The sequence below is a fragment of the Tachypleus tridentatus genome, chromosome 10, assembly GCF_004210375.1.
Source record: "Tachypleus tridentatus isolate NWPU-2018 chromosome 10, ASM421037v1, whole genome shotgun sequence".
NCBI lineage: Eukaryota > Metazoa > Arthropoda > Merostomata > Xiphosura > Limulidae > Tachypleus > Tachypleus tridentatus.
Genome location: NC_134834.1, coordinates 42,572,447 through 42,589,235, shown reverse-complemented (window position 1 = coordinate 42,589,235; position 16,789 = coordinate 42,572,447). Strand labels below are relative to the sequence as shown.

Genomic DNA, 16,789 nt, shown 5'->3' with positions numbered 1-16,789 from the left:
ACCAAGTGAACTCAGTGATTCCCAACCATAAATCACTAGAGTTATTGGAATGGATCGTAATAAAAGATAAATACGTTTTTATTTTTAACTTATTTTTAAAGTAATAATCCTAAACGTTTTTGAACTAACATAGCAAAAGCACTAAATATAGCATAACTACTTGACTTTACTGAAACATATTAGAACAGTAACCACATCTCCCACTCAAGTTGAATATCGAGGTATCAAAAGTTAGCTGACTGCTGTGGTTGGGTTACACTTGCTTTTAAATTTTGAGGTGTTGTGACATCATTTTGATTGTTCTCTCGTGTCCGTTTTACTCCATTTGAATTTTGAGGATCTTGAAATTCATTGTGATTTTCCAAATATTATTTACATTTAGTCTTACAGAAATAATTTCTTTTTCATATTTATCCGTCAATAAAATAAAATTATTCATTGTTACTCATTGTTTATTTAATGCTAGTGTCGTGATATCAAATATCAATAATCTAATCGATTCTGTCGTCGGTAAACGTAGATCAAGCATTCCATATCGATGTTGAATAATAATATTGAAATGAAATTACCAAAAATATCACTTTATTTATTTGTGACTTTCTCTTCCTCACCCAAATGTAAATTTGAGTAAAGAAAAGATGAAATATCTTCTTGTTTAACAAAGGTATTGGCACGGATGTCGTAAAAATGTTGTTCAAATTTTATCCTCATGCTTATTCATATGTATTGTAATTATATCTTAGGTGTTTCATTTTGTCAATGTCATTCATTACATGTGTTACCAGCATTGTAATTCATTGTTTAGTTTAAAGATGGCTGTATATTCATTCCATTTACTTTACTTACTGTTTTGTGCTGAGTTCAGGATACGACACTATATGCTGTATGTGGTAAATGTTGCATATCACAGTATTTACTACTATTTTTGCTTAACACATTTTAGATTACTATATCTTTGTTCCCGTGATACTGTTTATCTGAGTACACTAAATCTTACAGGGACTGTCATTAACAACTTTAATACGAAATAGTTTATGTATTCTTTGTTTTTTGTAGTGATTTTTGTTACTCAAGTGGTTTGTGTCAGTTGTTTTACATTTTAATACAAACTTAAAAATGTCGTTTTTACAATTCACCTTTGAGTCATTGGGTAGGTGCATTTAACAACAATGTTGTAATTCACTCTTTTTTTATTTGAGAATACTGTTAAACACATGTGTTAGAATTAGTGTAACTCATACTATCTTACTAATGGAAGAATTACTAAATCATGTAAAACAGGCTCTGTAATAAGTAAGTTAAGCCTGAGTCTGCCGAAAGCTGATTCTCGAGATTAGCGGTGGGTCAGAGGTACCAAGCCGCGACGTTATAGCAGGAGGAACTCAGCGTGACAATAACGTTTATGAAGTGGAATCACATTATCGCTGGTTCATCATAGTAAATTTATCCCTTTTTTGTTTTTGGGGTCCACAAACGAACTCTCGATCACCATCTGTTCCTTTATGGGAAACTAGGGAGCTGTGATAACTAGTGCCCTACATTCAGGGCGCTTGTAATCATTCTAGTCACATTTGTACGTTTGAGCAAGCGATGTTCATACATCCAGCGACGGAGAAAGAACAACGCTTGTGGCGTCTGTTACCTGATACTTTAAAAGGATTCCGTCCACCCTTCATAATTCACCTCATTCAACCCCCAGATCCTTTCTCTCCTTCGTAGTGCTACCGTGTTTGACCTCAATAGCTTGAGTAGGTTATGAAAACCTTCGTGATAACTTATTGCAACATGCCCCCAAAATCTACTTGCATAGTGCATTACAAAATTATATCAATACTCACAGACTATAATCCACGTAAACTCGTGTCACGTTCAAGAGGGTCATCTAGCCGCACGTGCTGCGAGCAGCTGCGGCATGTCGTACATGGAAAGGCGTCTCTATTTGTCACGGAAGGAAGAAAACAATGAATTTTTTAAAAGTTTGTGAACCACAACACAGCGCAGGTAACGCTATATTTGACTTAATCAAACATTCAAATATAATGGCTTTATATAGGTCTCGAAAAGGTTAATCATCTCAGCTAGTGTTTGTTGAACTACATACATCTTGTTCTACCGGCTAATTGTCTATGTACAATATCTGTATTTAGTGTAAAAAGACCTTACAAATAATTCAACGTAAAAATCTTCAAAAAATTGCATACTATTGTAATCTTTGTTCGTTTTTGTTGTTGTTAAGCACAAAGATACAAAATGGATTATAGCTGATTTTCCTACTACGGGTATCGACTATTTTATAATAGAGGAACATTTTATGATTGGATATTCTGATTTTATTTGTTTTGACAATAATGTGAGGACTTTATTATTTATGTAGAGCCGAAACGGCTGTCACACCAAACATACTCGTCCTTTCAGCCGTGGAGGTGATATATATGTTATGGTCAATTACACTATTCGTTGGTAAAAAGTAGCCTAAGAGTTGGCGGTAGGTGGTGATGACTAGCTGTTTCCCTCTAGTCTTACACTACTAAATTAGGGACGGCTAGCGCAGATAGCCCACATGTAGCTTTCCGCAAAATTCAAAAAACAAACAAACTATCTTGTTTGGTTCCTTTTGTCAAGTTGAATAGCCAGCTGTACATAGAGTTTTTATTTAGCGATAAGTTTTCCTTATACTTGTTTGTTTATTTGTTTACTAGTTTATACAGTGTATTCTGAAGCTTTATAAATTTTGCAAATAATAATAATAAAATAAGTAGTCAAAGGTCAATTTGCTTTACGAAATGATGTTAAATTATAGTTACTGCTAGAACTAACTCAGTGATAGGCCTGTTCAAGAAAGATGATGATGAACGCATATAAGAAACCTCAACTTTGGAACAATCTGGATAGCTGAAAAGCGACATATACACCGGACATAAAATGACTATCTCAGATAGCTCTTTACAGTTAGCTTCTGCATTGATTTTTATTTTAGTCCCTCTCTTCATACGTAATACAGTGGTCGAGTCCCTCATGACAACGATTGTATAGTAGACAAAACATTGAGAATCCTACATGTTATCGTCATCTGATGCTCATCTATTATTGACTGGTAATTTCTGTATCACTCTGTACTTAAGCTTTTTAAAAGGACATCAAATGTCTGTAAAAAGATAACTTCAAGAAGTAATACCATTGTTTGAACTAGAATTATGATTTTTCTTTTATTTACTTAATTTTGCATAGAATAATTGTAAAATAGGTAGTTATAGATCGTATAGACTGTTTAATTCTCTATCAAATGACGATGAAATTATAGTTACTGCTAAAACGAGGTAGTCGCTAGGTCTGTTGAAGAAAGATGATGATGAAAGAACATAAAAAATCTCGACTTTGACAGTTTGTCTGTTTTCGACTTTGCAAGTCTTTGGATAGCTGAATAGCGGAGATAAAACAACTATGCCAAGTAGTTATTCATATCTAGATTCTGATGACCTGTAGAGAAGAAAATTTAAATAACTTTTGTATTGATTTAAGACGGGCGTCCGTGCAATCCATTCACAGATAGTGTTAGCACACTTTCTCATAGTGCATTTTGTAATATTTTCTTTTCTTATACATGAATATATTTTAAACAATTGGCCAGTACTGTTATAATTTATTATTCTTAGTTATGTATTTATATTTAAATACAAATGATTAACTTTGTCATTTTGTTGCTAATCTTATAAATTACTTTTTTCAAAGAACAAAATTTTTCTCTTTATTTTCTTTGACCTAAATCACTGAAAACGGAACGCTTTCTTGTCCGTCAACGTAAGTCCTGAAGTAAAGTGGGTCTCCTGGCCCATAATGAATAATTTTTGCATTTACGAGTGTTGATTCAAAAAGAGGCAAATATATCGTAATAATACACTAACGATGTCGAGGATGTTGCAAGCTGATGTTACTTTTTAACCAGTCCTAAGTAGGACATAAATGAGTGTTTGGACTCATAGCGCTAAAATTAGGAGTTCGATTCTTCTCTGTGAACGCAACAGATAGCCCATTGTGGCTTTGCTGTAAGAAAACACACACAAACTCACGTATACTTTGTAACGTACACTCCGTAATAGAATGTGACAAGCTGACATTACTTCTTACCAAAGACTTCGTTATGGCGTTAAGGTTCTGGCAATCTGACGTTACTTCCTAATATAGCTGTTGCTATGCTAAGTGTTAAGAGTGTGGCGACTTGACATTACTTCTTAACATAAACCTTTCTATAGGATTGAGGATGTGGCAGCCTGACATAGCTTCTCAACACAGACCTTATTATAACAACCAAAGGTAATGAGGATGTGACATTACTTGTAGCCTTAGCTGTTACTATACCCAATGGTGTTAAGAATGTACTAATCTGATATTATGTCTTAGTATGGAAGTCGTTATATGTAATGCGCTTCTTCTATCATACCCTTTGCTTCTTACCAGAACGGCGAAAGGCAGCTATAGTAGCATAAATTAAATTGTACACAGCCATTTTTAAACCATAAGTTTTGTAGAAGTGTTGTCTTCGTAAGCCAACCTTAAGGAAGCCAAGGGATGAAACAAACAGGGCGCTGAGTTGGGTCAATACGCAAAACATGGAAATAATATCCGTGTTGGTTTTTCATTTGCACTTGTTACAAAATGCGTAGTTTGGAGCATGGCGCTATCAAAACCAGAAATGCATTCTCTAGAAACAGAACATGTAATTAATTGGTAAATATATCACTTCCCAGCCACAATTGACAGTTTGAGAACGAAAATTTATATATACACTGCTGGCCAAAATCTTAAGGCCAATGAACATTTGGCGTTGTTAGACTCAACCACTTATTTGAGTAGAGCTTTGAAAGATGAAAATAAAAAAACTTTTAGCATTTAGTAGGAAAAATGTAAACACTATGAAATTAGCCTAAATACTGGCTGGTTAAAAGTTTAAGACCATACTGAAACAAAGCATTAATCGGTAAACACGTAACGAAATTTAGTCATTTGTGTTAAAGCATTAGCGTTGTCACAATCTCCCACTGACATTTCCTGTGTTACATTGGGTGAAAATATGACAAAGGCTGAAAAGTTGACAGAGTTTGAACGTGGAAGAATTGTCGAGCTGCAAAAGCAAGGTCTCTCTCAACGTGCCATCCCTGGTGAGATTGGGCGCAGTAAAACTGCTGTTACAAATTTCTTAAAAGACCCTAAGGGATACGGAACAAGAATTTCAAGTGATCGGCCCAAGAAAATGTCGCCGGCGTTGAGCAGGCGGATTCAACGGGTTGTCTGGCAATACACCAGCCGATCGTCCAGCCAGATTAAGGCCCTTACGGACGCAGAATGCAGCTCAAGAACAATAAGACGGCATCTACGCAAGAAAGGCTTTAAAAATCGTAAACGTCTTCAACGGCCACGCCTCTTTCTACACCACGAAACAGCTCGGTTAAACTTTGCTGAGAAGCACCAAACATGGGACGTAGAAAAGTAGAAGAAGGTTTTGTTTTCTGATGAGAAAAAAATATACCCTTCCAAAAATGGCTTCCAACGTTACTAGCACCATAAGGATATCCCACAGGAGACATTTTCTACACGACACAGTGGAGGAGTTCCATCATGATCTGGGGTGCTTTCTTCTTCCAAGGAACAATGAAGCTTCAAGTTATACAGGGGCGTCAAACAGCAGCTGACTACATTGGCATGTTGGAGAGAGCATCCTTATTGACCGAAGGCCCTCGCTTGTGAGGAAATGACTGGATCTTTCAGCAGGACAATGCTGCAATCCACAATGCCCGCAGGACAAATGACTTTTTCATGTCGAATAACGTGATTATCTTGGACGATCCAATGTGTTCGCATGAACTGAACCCAATTGGAAATGTTTGGGGATGAATGGCAAGGGAAGTCTATAGAAATGGATGTCAATTCCAAACAGTGCATGATCTTCGTGAAGCCATCTTCACCACTTGGAATAACATTCCAGCCAGCCTTCTGCAAACGCTTATGTCGACCATACCAAAGCGAATGTTTAAAGTTATTAGCAATGACGGCCGTGCAACTCACTACTGGGACCTCTTGTTTAGAAATTTTTAACCTGTTTAGGACTTCTTTTTGGTATGGTCTTAAACTTTTGACCAGCTTTTTTTTTTCTTATTTTCATCTAAAATAAGTGGTTGAGTCTAACAAGGCAAAATGCATATTATTTGCCAGTAGTGTACATATATTCTTGTGTGTAAACTACCCTCGTATCAAAGTGTTGTAATACAATGATAAACCAAAGACATATTAATTAATCTACGCAAAACAAAAAATAAACAATAAAAGAAATTTGACAATATAATGTGTGGATGTTGTTGTTTTGAATTAAGCATAAAACTACACAATGTCTGCAGACATACCGCTGAGCCACTGGGGGGCTAGTGTGTGGAAGGACAGGTATAGCGTTTCTGTGTTGATGGAATGAAACATTGAAGTCAAGGGTGTGAAGTAAAAATGAGATATTCTATGTACCTAGAAAGAATTAAAGATAAAGTGGTAACTATCTAATGGTACAAGTGTAATGTTAAATAAAGTCAAACCAATTACTACAGGTATTAACTATAATTAATTTATCACCTAACTGAAGACTTTAACACATAAATACAAGACTTCCAGTGTCTCATAAGCAAAATAAATCTGCTCCATCAGAAGACAGAAAAAAATGCGCGTAAAAAATTGACAATGTGCGTTTTCTCTGTAGTTTATCATTAAAAAACCCAGATAACAGGGTTTGGAATTTCGCACAAAGCTACTTCCACTTAATTCTCTTAACCATTTCACTTAACCATTTACTCAAAAAGCATCTTCCTGATTCTCTCTAAGAAATTTCGTTTGGAAATCGATATCCACATCCGGGTTTGGTTTGGTTTGTTTTAAATTTCGCGCAAAGCTATGTGAGGGCTATCTGTGCTAGCCGTCCCTAATTTAGTAGTGTAAGACTAGAGGGAAGACAGCTAGTCATCACCACCCACCACCAACTCTTGGGCTACTCTTTTACCAACGAATAGTGGAATTGACCGTTACATTATAACGCCCCCATGGCTGGGAGGGCGAGCATGTTTGGCGCGGTTCGGGCGCGAACCCGCGACCCTCAGATTACGAAGCGCACGCCTTAACGCGCTAGGCCATGCTAGGCCCCGCCCAGATAACAATCTGAAAATATTTCTGCTCCAAGTGAAAGTCACATAACTACTTTTTTTTTGTTGGTAATCCCTTGATTCAAAAATCATCTCCATCACATCTTATTGTTAAGCTTAACATCAGATCGATCTCCATATGTTACATTTCATATCTATTGTTAGGAAATAAAGTTTCTGAGCCTATACTTATTTCTTTTTCTACTTCTTTCAGTTTTTCGATTTCACTTTGTTGGAAGGTGCTTTGCTTCAAAATAGCTTAAAACTAGGTTGGTGTTGCAATGCTACGGATATTGATCAGTGACTAGCCTCTCTCAGCTCTTTATACTAGCATATATTTTCTTGAGTTATGTTTTCAAAGTTTTTATAGGATTTTATTATCAGCCACATAATCTCTGGCCACGGATGAGTTGAAAGTGAGGAGAAGTCGTTTTGGAATGTAGCAATTAAGCATCTTTACAAAGTGTCCAGGCCAGCAGAACTGTTGACTGAGGATCTCTGATACAATACTAGTAACATTTGCTTCAGCGAGGATACCGAAGTTTGTGCATCAATCTTCCAGTTTGATGCAAAGGATTTATGAAAACATTTAATGGTACTTAACGTCGATGATAGAGATAGATCAACACATTTCACATCTGTAAATAAATGGGGGATGAGAAGTGCTTCGTAAACAGGAATCTTTGTGTCCTTGTAGGAGTTATGTAAAAACATACGACAGCAATTTCTGTAAAAAGGCACTTGCACACTGACGTTAATGTTTTGGGTGAAATAGCTTTCGCGGTAAGGAAAGTACTAATCTAAATTCAGAATCTTTCCTTTCGATACATATTTTCGCAAATATCATATTAGAGACCTGAGACAGACAGATAGGGCACCTTAGTTTTCTAGATGTTGCTAGAAAGGCCCAAGATTTGGTAGACTTCTTCAAGGAGATTCAACATAGTATTAATCTGCCTATGAATATGCAAGGATACACAATCATCTGCGTATTGAAAAAATCAGGGATGTACGTGTTACTCTGTCCCTGCAATAATTAACATCGATTGCGAGAGGAAAGTGGTCCTTGCTGAGAAACGAAGATGGCAGTGAGAAAAATGAGATATGACACAACTTTGTTTTACTCCATTTCGAATGATAAAGGATTCAATCTCAGATCCACTATAGAAAGTGTTGCAGTTGTCTTATGATGAAGATCCTTGTCACCAGTTTTGAAAATAGCAGCAGGTATTGCATTTGGTTCTGTAAGCTGGTTGTTCTAGTATTTTCTAATGGTGTGCAAAACTTCTTTACGGTAGGAGGGTTGTCAATGAAACTTTCTTTAGAGGTTTGGGAGAGGAGCTAAAGTTGGCATGCCACAGTCAACTTGCGATTCAGGAGCACTTTAAAGTGCTCTTTCTATCCAGATTTGATTATTTTGTTATCTTTCAAGATTATCAAATCATCCTCTTGCGGCAGGGAATGTTTATCAGCTTAGTGATGAGTCTCCTTTGTCTTGTCTTGTCATTACTAGTTTTTGAGTTCTCAAATCCTACTCTGAGATTGGGCATTAAATGTTAGCATATGCCATTTTTCTGCTTGCATCAGATGCCATTTAACCAGACAGAGTAGGCTCTTATCTTTCAAATGTTAATATATGTCTTTCTTCTGCTTGAATCTCGACATCATTTTCGTCAAACCAGTCTGTGTGGACAGTAGTTTTTAACCCTTTCCAGAAAGAGGTTTTTAGTATTGCCTTTAGTCAATAGCAAAACAGAAAACTTATTATAAAAATGTTGTTAGTGGTCATTTCAAATTTTTGGTCCTATTTAAACTTAGTATTGAGAACCTTTACATTTTATTGGATGTTTCTAATATTTTAGAACAGTTCCTCGCTCAACTCAAATGATATGGACGTCGCTCCAGTTATGATCCATGGTGATTACATAATCAAGGAGGTGTCAATGCATAGATCGAGAGTTTCTCCAATTATTGTTGTATTTTTGCTTTGTTCAAATATGGTGGTGACAAATCATGCTCGTCGCATTTAATGACAACTAAAATACAAACAAAGATAGTTTTCCCTTCTCCTTCCTTCCCAATAATGCTACTTTAAAATTTCAGGCCACACTTAACTCTGGTGTTCAAGTCACCAAAAAGAATGATCAAGTTCTCCTTGGGGATTTTAGATATGATATAGTCATGGTCAGAGTATAAATATTTGGGCATACACACTTACGACAGAGATATATTGGTTTTTGCTAAGCATAAGATGAAGTGTCATAAGTGTTGATTGATACCCACTGTAAATCCTCTAAGTTGACTAAAGAACTTGTTATTGAAAACAAGGTCGAAGCCATGCATAGTTTGTCCTGAGCCAGTTTTCTAGAAGTAGTTATAGTCTTTCCCCTCAACTGACCATCGTCTATTCTTTTTGTCTCTTTCAGAGCAGCGATATCAATGTTATATTTCAACAATTCTTTTTGTTTTGTCTGGTTGTTAACTATCTTAGATGTCCATTTGCGTGTAAACATTCAATGTTACAAAGAGCAATGTCATTGTTATTGGTTTCTTTTTTGTGTTTTTGACCACAGGGAGAATGAGATGGATAAGGTTATCCAGCCCAAAGAGGGAGAGTCAGCCTTGGTTTAGAGCACCTTTTTAACTTATTCCTATATTGAATGAGGAGAGGAGATCCGAAATAAAATTGCTCAGTCGTGATAGTAGCTGCCGAAAAACACCCCTGTCTCGTCTCATGTGTAAGACGACAGTACGACTACCGCTAAATTCACTAGTCCTATGTTCGTCACTACTTTATCCATCGCTGCAGAGTTTTGAGGCCTGATGTAGAAAAGATATTGATTCCCCACAGTAGAAACCTGTACACGACTTTCTTTAATGTGAGAAGAGTAACCATACAGTCTTAGCGAGATGAATGTCTAATGCCTATGGAAAGGGCAGTCCAAAACAAAAGTCTTAAAGTCCTATGAATTCTAGTTTTTCTTCGCTGATCAGACATCGAGAACTTCAGAAAAGGCATTGAAGTTGGACTGTAGTTTTCCTAGAACCCCCTTTCTCATGCTTATTCGCTTTGAACAGCCCTGAGAAGAGTACAAGATTCCAGAAGATACAACCCTGAAGACATTAGAAACACTAAAGTCTCTTCATCAAGAGAAGGTAACTAACTGTTCGTGAGAGAAAATATTAAGGACATAAAGTAAGATACAACAGAACTAACCTATCAAAGAGTATGATAGTAATCTACTGTAACACCTTGAGCTGAATTAAACCCGTTATTTGATGGTACTTAGCACGTTCCAAATTAGAACATATAATAATTTAAAACATTTTTAGGCATGAAATATATACTATGGAAGAGTGAGATAAGCAGTAATTGCATACTACAATACCAAACGTATTTTCCAACTAAATATTTAATAACAGTTGTTTTAAAACATTCCTGAATGAGACAGTTTACTTGTTAAAATCCTGAGTTTGATTCCCTGTGGTAAACATACCAGATAGTCTTATGCGACTTTGCTTTAAGACAATCAAATAAGTTTTAAAACATTAATACTCAGGACATATTTCTATTGACTTTTAACTTATCTTTATCTACTTCAGTTTACAAGTTGAACACTTTTAACTTTACAGTTTCACAAGGTTATATTTTTTAATGTTTTGTAGTTCATTATTTTTTGAGACATTGTAGTTTTAATCAGTTTGCTCTCTGACATGATGAAACAAGTAATCTAAGCTACTATAATAGAACTGCAATTAGATTTTCCAAACTAACTAGCAACTTATGCCTACAACAGATAGCCTGGTTTGAGTCTTCTATAGTTCTCCAAATTTTGCGCTGCTAATAGGATGAAAAGCATCCTTCACAAAGGCTTGATAAACTAAACAAAGAGTTTTATGCACGTAAAAATATATAATTTTGAGCTGATAAAGTACAGGGAATGCAACAAGTAAACAGCATCTACTGTAAGCTCTTGAACCACTGTACTCAAATAGTAAAAAATTGAAGGACACTTTTATAATATACTCACAGTGTGGAGCACAATCTTGCAAAAAAGAGACATAAACTTGGGACCTTCAGATTTACACTTAAAGCTCGTTAACTACAAGGTCAATTAGTTTCCTATTATGTCAAGTAAATATTAAAATGACTCTACTTTTATAGCTAATAGTATGGCCCATTTAATAAGCAGTTCGACACGTTAACTATTAGACCACATCTGATCACAAGAGAAATAGTTAATCATAGTTTAATATGTTTTAAAATGCGTTTTTTCGAACTTCACAATTTATTTTTACTAGAAGGCTAAGGGCTAAACTTTTTCTTCACTTACGGCATATCTAATAAAGGCATTTGACTACTGAAATACTTGTTAGAAAACAATTTTTTTAGAACGGAACATTTTGAAAATTTCTGGTAATTTTCAGTTTTTGCTATAATTTTAAGTAGGCAAAGCTAGTGAATGAAACGTTTTACACCTATTTTAAGAGTGCTTACTATTCAGGAAAAAAAAAAACTTTTTCCAATCTTGTTTCTTGAAGAATAGTAATAAGACTGCATATTTATACAGACACTACGAAAACGTAAAAACTACAGTTGTTTAGTTTTGTGATTATTCTTTTCTTTTGCATTTTGGCTAGAAGACTACAGTTTTATTTGAAAGATTTGGTTGACTGGAATTTGGGGCGCAAAGCAACTGGGCCATCTGCGCCAAACAAACAGTGTGAAAATAAACTACTATAAAAAGTAAAAATGAATCACATTAAAACTAAACAAAGCCCCAAAATCGTTTAAACAATTTAAATAGAATTAAAAATGTCTATGGCACACAAAATTCTAAAAACACAGTCAAGCTGTACAGTGTCACCATCACCAATGACACTTCTATGATCAGGAGTAAACCAAAAGAAAAATATGTTTAAAATATTGCTGCTTCTTAGAGATGTAACGACGACGCGAAGGTTAAACGTGAACAGTTGTGACCTGAGTTTCACAAAGGCCATACATTAGCTGATCAAAACCAAATAAAAGAAGATAATGAATAACAAAACACTGACCAATGAGTAACCTAGATAAGACAACTTCGTCAGTTTGATGTTGACAGAAATAGACAAAACGACAACAGTAGGTTTGAGTTGAAAAAGCTTGTTATGAAGTTGCTCGCCCCAAATTGACTTCCAACTGGCGCGAAGTCGGGGTTGGTAACGGGACCATTGTCTATACATATTACTGTGACAGAACCAGAGCAGACAAACGTGGTTATGGTGTCAACATGCTAATTCTTTAAAATACCAACATGGTCAGGTATATCTAGAAAAATAGGATAGAAATGAATGACGGAGAAAACTGAGTCAGTTATTTCAGAATGACTAAGAGAGCAAGGTGATAAGTTACATCAAGTAATTACAGGGCCAGTAGAATGTAAAAGAGTCGATGTAAGTAATGCAATTAGCTTCTGTATGATTCACGACAAGTGAAATTACATACAACTTGATACCGAGCACAGAGACTGTAGAGGAAATCCTGTTAGAAACAACGTAACCATAATAAACTCCAACAGAGCCAACATAGTCTTCAGATTTTAAACCTTTCCTTAAAACGGTAACAGAAGAATGGGTCGAAATATTTTCGGTAAGGAGAAGACAGTACTTCCAGTCTGGAGTATCCGTCCTTCTCAGATGATTCAAGGAATGGTAATGAACCGTGATGAAATGAGCTGATCTTTGTTCCAAGCAACATCATTCAATGATATATAAATACGCCAGCTGTGCTTGGACACAACAGCCAAAATAAGTGATGATAGACTATCTATTTTGAAAGAGCAGAGACTGCTAAGAAAGGAAGGAAAACACAGCTCAAAGCAGGACACAATGGAAAGAATCAAAGCTTGGCAGCATAAAGCAAGAACAGTTCCAAATGTCTCTTGTGAAAAGGAGGTTCATAGGACCCAATGTACAGATTCTGGACTGGTGACGTATAGAAAACCCTGAGCAGAACCAAAGTTCCATATGATACACAGAATCTAGCATCTTGAAGGTATATGCCCTTGTCCATAAACTATAAACCATAAACCCATAGCTCAGCTTAGAATTTATGAGGGCATGTGAAATCTTCAGTTAAAACATCAATCTGCTCCCCAAGAAGTGGAAGAGTAGGCATAGAGGGTGTTTAGTACTTGTGTACACCTGACACGAAGGTTCTTAACATCGAAAATAAAAGTCAACTATGGACAAACAGATGTCTCAAAACAACAACACCAAAATGACGTAAACTTCATTGGCGACAAAAATGAATAAAAACGCTTTCGGAATAAAAGAATTTAAAACTGTTTCCTGCAGTCCACTTCAACAAGCAAGTAAGAGCAGTCTTAAGCTATTACTTAATACACCACATGTTCAAAGATGGACAAGAAATGTGAAATGTTTTGACATAGATGCTGTTTGTAACAATACAAAAAGCTTTTTAATGATAGTTTTGATTGTACAACGAAAATATTGACCCTTAAGATAAAACCCTAAGAGACTCTAAGTTCCTGTGTGAAAGAATAGAACACAGTTGAACCCACAGAAACTTGGAATTTCTGGTCAATTAAAATGTTATGAATATAAATGGGCAAATGGCCACACGGCCCATAGAAGTGAAAGTCCTGCAAAATGTAAAAGTTCCATGAAGTGTCATAAACTTCATCAAGACCGAAGAATATATAAAGAATATGCATTCTCTTGAGGAAGGTTTTCCAGATTGAAATTTCGAGACAAAAACCACATTGGGTTGGCAGAGGAGGTTGTTTGATTTCAGGAAACAAACAAAACAAATATTAACCATCCTTTCCAAAACCTTACAGAAAGAGCTAGTCAAAACAATACAACAATAATTAGAAAGAACATTGGGATCCTTTCCAGTCTTTAAAAACATGTCTAAAGTGGTGCCGTCATTCAGAGTCGTAACGACGACACGACACTAAAACGTGCGCTATTGTGACTTTAGTGTTACAAAACGACACATTGGTGCATCAGTCCCAGATAAAAGTAAAAAATGAGTTAAAAACTGTAAATACTGCATAGCCTAATTTGGATACCTTCCTCCTTCTGATCATCATGGAAACAAGATGGTCAAAGAGCAAAACAAGATTTGATCTGGCAAAGCTTGTTATCACATTGCCCACTATAAGTCGACTGCCAACTGGCTAGGAGCCTAACTTTGAATACAGGACTGTAATCTATATATGGGACAGGTATGGCAATGATAGCGCCAGAGCAGACCGACTTAGCTGTTGTATCAACGAGATTGTTTCCGCTAATATCGACGTATCCTGTCATTCAGAAAAACTAATAGCAACAGAAGATAAAGAAAAGTGGGCCAATCGGTCTTCAATATCTACGAAAACAGAGTGAAAACTAACGTGAAGCTATTGCAAGGCCAGTAGAAAGTTAAAAGAATTGGTATAAATAGTACAAATGATATACTGCATAGCTTCTACGTGGTCCAGGGCAAGAAAAATGGTATATAACTCAATAGTAAACACAGAAACTATGGTGAGAATCCTGTGAGCAACCACTATACCACAACAAACGATGATAGAGCCCACGGAGTCACTTGATTTCTAACCACCCATATAAACGGGAATAAAATAATTGTTTGAAAAACGTTCGGCAAATAGAAGAAGGTACTTCCAACTGGAAGTATCCGCCTTCCACAGATGACTCAAATAAAGATCACAGGTGGGGATAGTAATAAGCCATGGTGAGATGGGATGACCAGTGGAGACAGCAACGTCATCCAAGGATAGACCCAATTCAGCCAGTTACAGGCTATTCATTTCAAAAGAGCATAGTCCGCTGAGGAAGGCCAACACAGCCCAGGTGAGTTATTGTGCTAAGGATTGCAATTTATTAGCATTCCTCAAAGAACGCTGCACTAGAAATATCTGAAAGGGTTAGAAATGTACGGTTGAACTTTATAGTTCAGATAATCTGCCTGGACAAAGGAGGTGGACGTGGCGATGTAAACGTCAAAATTAAGACAATGGTCAGCAACATAATTCTGTTCTTACGAGTGGAGATATCGCACACAGCAGAAACGCCTCGACTGAAGAAACCAGCAAAGATATCTGATTTGGAGAAGGTCTTTAAATCACTCTCAACGATCACTACTTGAGAGGAATTCAGAATAGCATGGGGAGTAACCTTAATGGGTATATCAATCCCCAGTGACCTTATTTTTAGGAGAAGTTAATTGTGTTTGGGGCAGATATTTCCACCAAACTGTCCTCAGAATGGTGCTTGTCCACTGACTTGAGAGAGGTAGCAAACTCCTCTAATCCCTTTTGGATTAAAAAGGGAAACATTTGCCCCAAGGATTTGTCTGATAAAAAGATGATAATTAAAAATCGTGGGACAAATTCTGACTATGGTAGTGATTTTGTAACAGAATCGTCTATTGGTGGTCGTTTACCAATAAGATGTTTTTTATTATTTTATTTTTATCAAGAATTGGAAAATCCGTAATACAAAGAAGAATATTCAGTGCTCACAGATACTATTCATCAAGGAGCCCTACAAGGACACTGCAGTAATGCCAAAGCTTCGTGAGTACTATACTCCAACACCAGGATCAGACACAGAGCCCACAACACCTGTTGAAAACGTCTGACACTGATATTCAGTTGATTCATATCCTAAGTCTACTACCCGTCTACAGAAATTCAAGGCCAAATCGATGTGTTGAGGTTGGAACCATTCAACCACCAGGATCGTCTCATACCCTTCAAGAATCGCCACTCACGACAAACACGTGGATGATATTCAGATCCAAGAGGAAGTAAACTGAAAGTACAGAACCTTCTCTAGAATATTTCCTCACTAGTGGCCCGGCATGGCCAAGCGTGTTAAGCCGTGCGACTTGTAATCTGAAGGTCGCGAGTTCGCATCCCCTTCGCGCCAAACATGCTCGCCCTTTCAGTCATGGGGCGTTATAATGTTATGGTCAATTGCACTATTCATTGGTAAAAGAGTAGCCCAAGAGTTCGCAATGGGTGGTGACGACTAGCTGCCTTCCCTCTAGTCTTACACTGCTAAATTAGGGACGGCTGGCACAGATAGCCCTCGAGTAGCTTTGTGCGAAATTCAAAAAAACAAACAAAAACATTTCCTCACTATACACAGGAATCCACCTCGAGGGGCATAGTAAGAGATCCATAAGAAATGGAGAATATCCAGTGCTCTTTTCTCGGAATACCACGCACGTCAAACACTCGTTTAGATCCCATAAAAAGTAAACTGAGGAGATAGATCTTTTTGTGGAAACAAAACTTAATGTTACGAATTAAAAAATGAAATTCAATATAGATTATTGATTCAGAAAATCAAATCAAATGAGTTTGTTTGTTTGTAATTAAGTACAAAGCTACATAATAAGCTATCTATGCTATTCTCACCATGGGTATCAAAACTTGGTTTCTAGCGTTGCAACTCTGCAGACATACTCCTGTGCCACTGAGAGGCAAAGATTTTGAAAATTTTCATGATTAATAAAAAGTCAGAAAAAATCTTCTTGGGGCCTATTTAAGCTAACCGTATGTGTGTGTGTGTGTGTGGTTTCTTTTCGCAAAGCCACA

The 16,789-nt window shown here is 36.5% G+C and overlaps 1 long non-coding RNA gene across 1 annotated transcript in view; it reads left to right on the top strand.

Annotated features, from left to right (window-relative positions):
* LOC143228053 (uncharacterized) overlaps window positions 1-16,789 on the top strand; it is a 58,564-nt gene that overhangs the window by 19,724 nt on the left and 22,051 nt on the right. The window contains exon 2 of the long non-coding RNA XR_013015165.1: window positions 9,746-10,328. This is a non-coding gene — a long non-coding RNA (uncharacterized LOC143228053). The remainder of the gene's footprint in view (window positions 1-9,745; window positions 10,329-16,789) is intronic.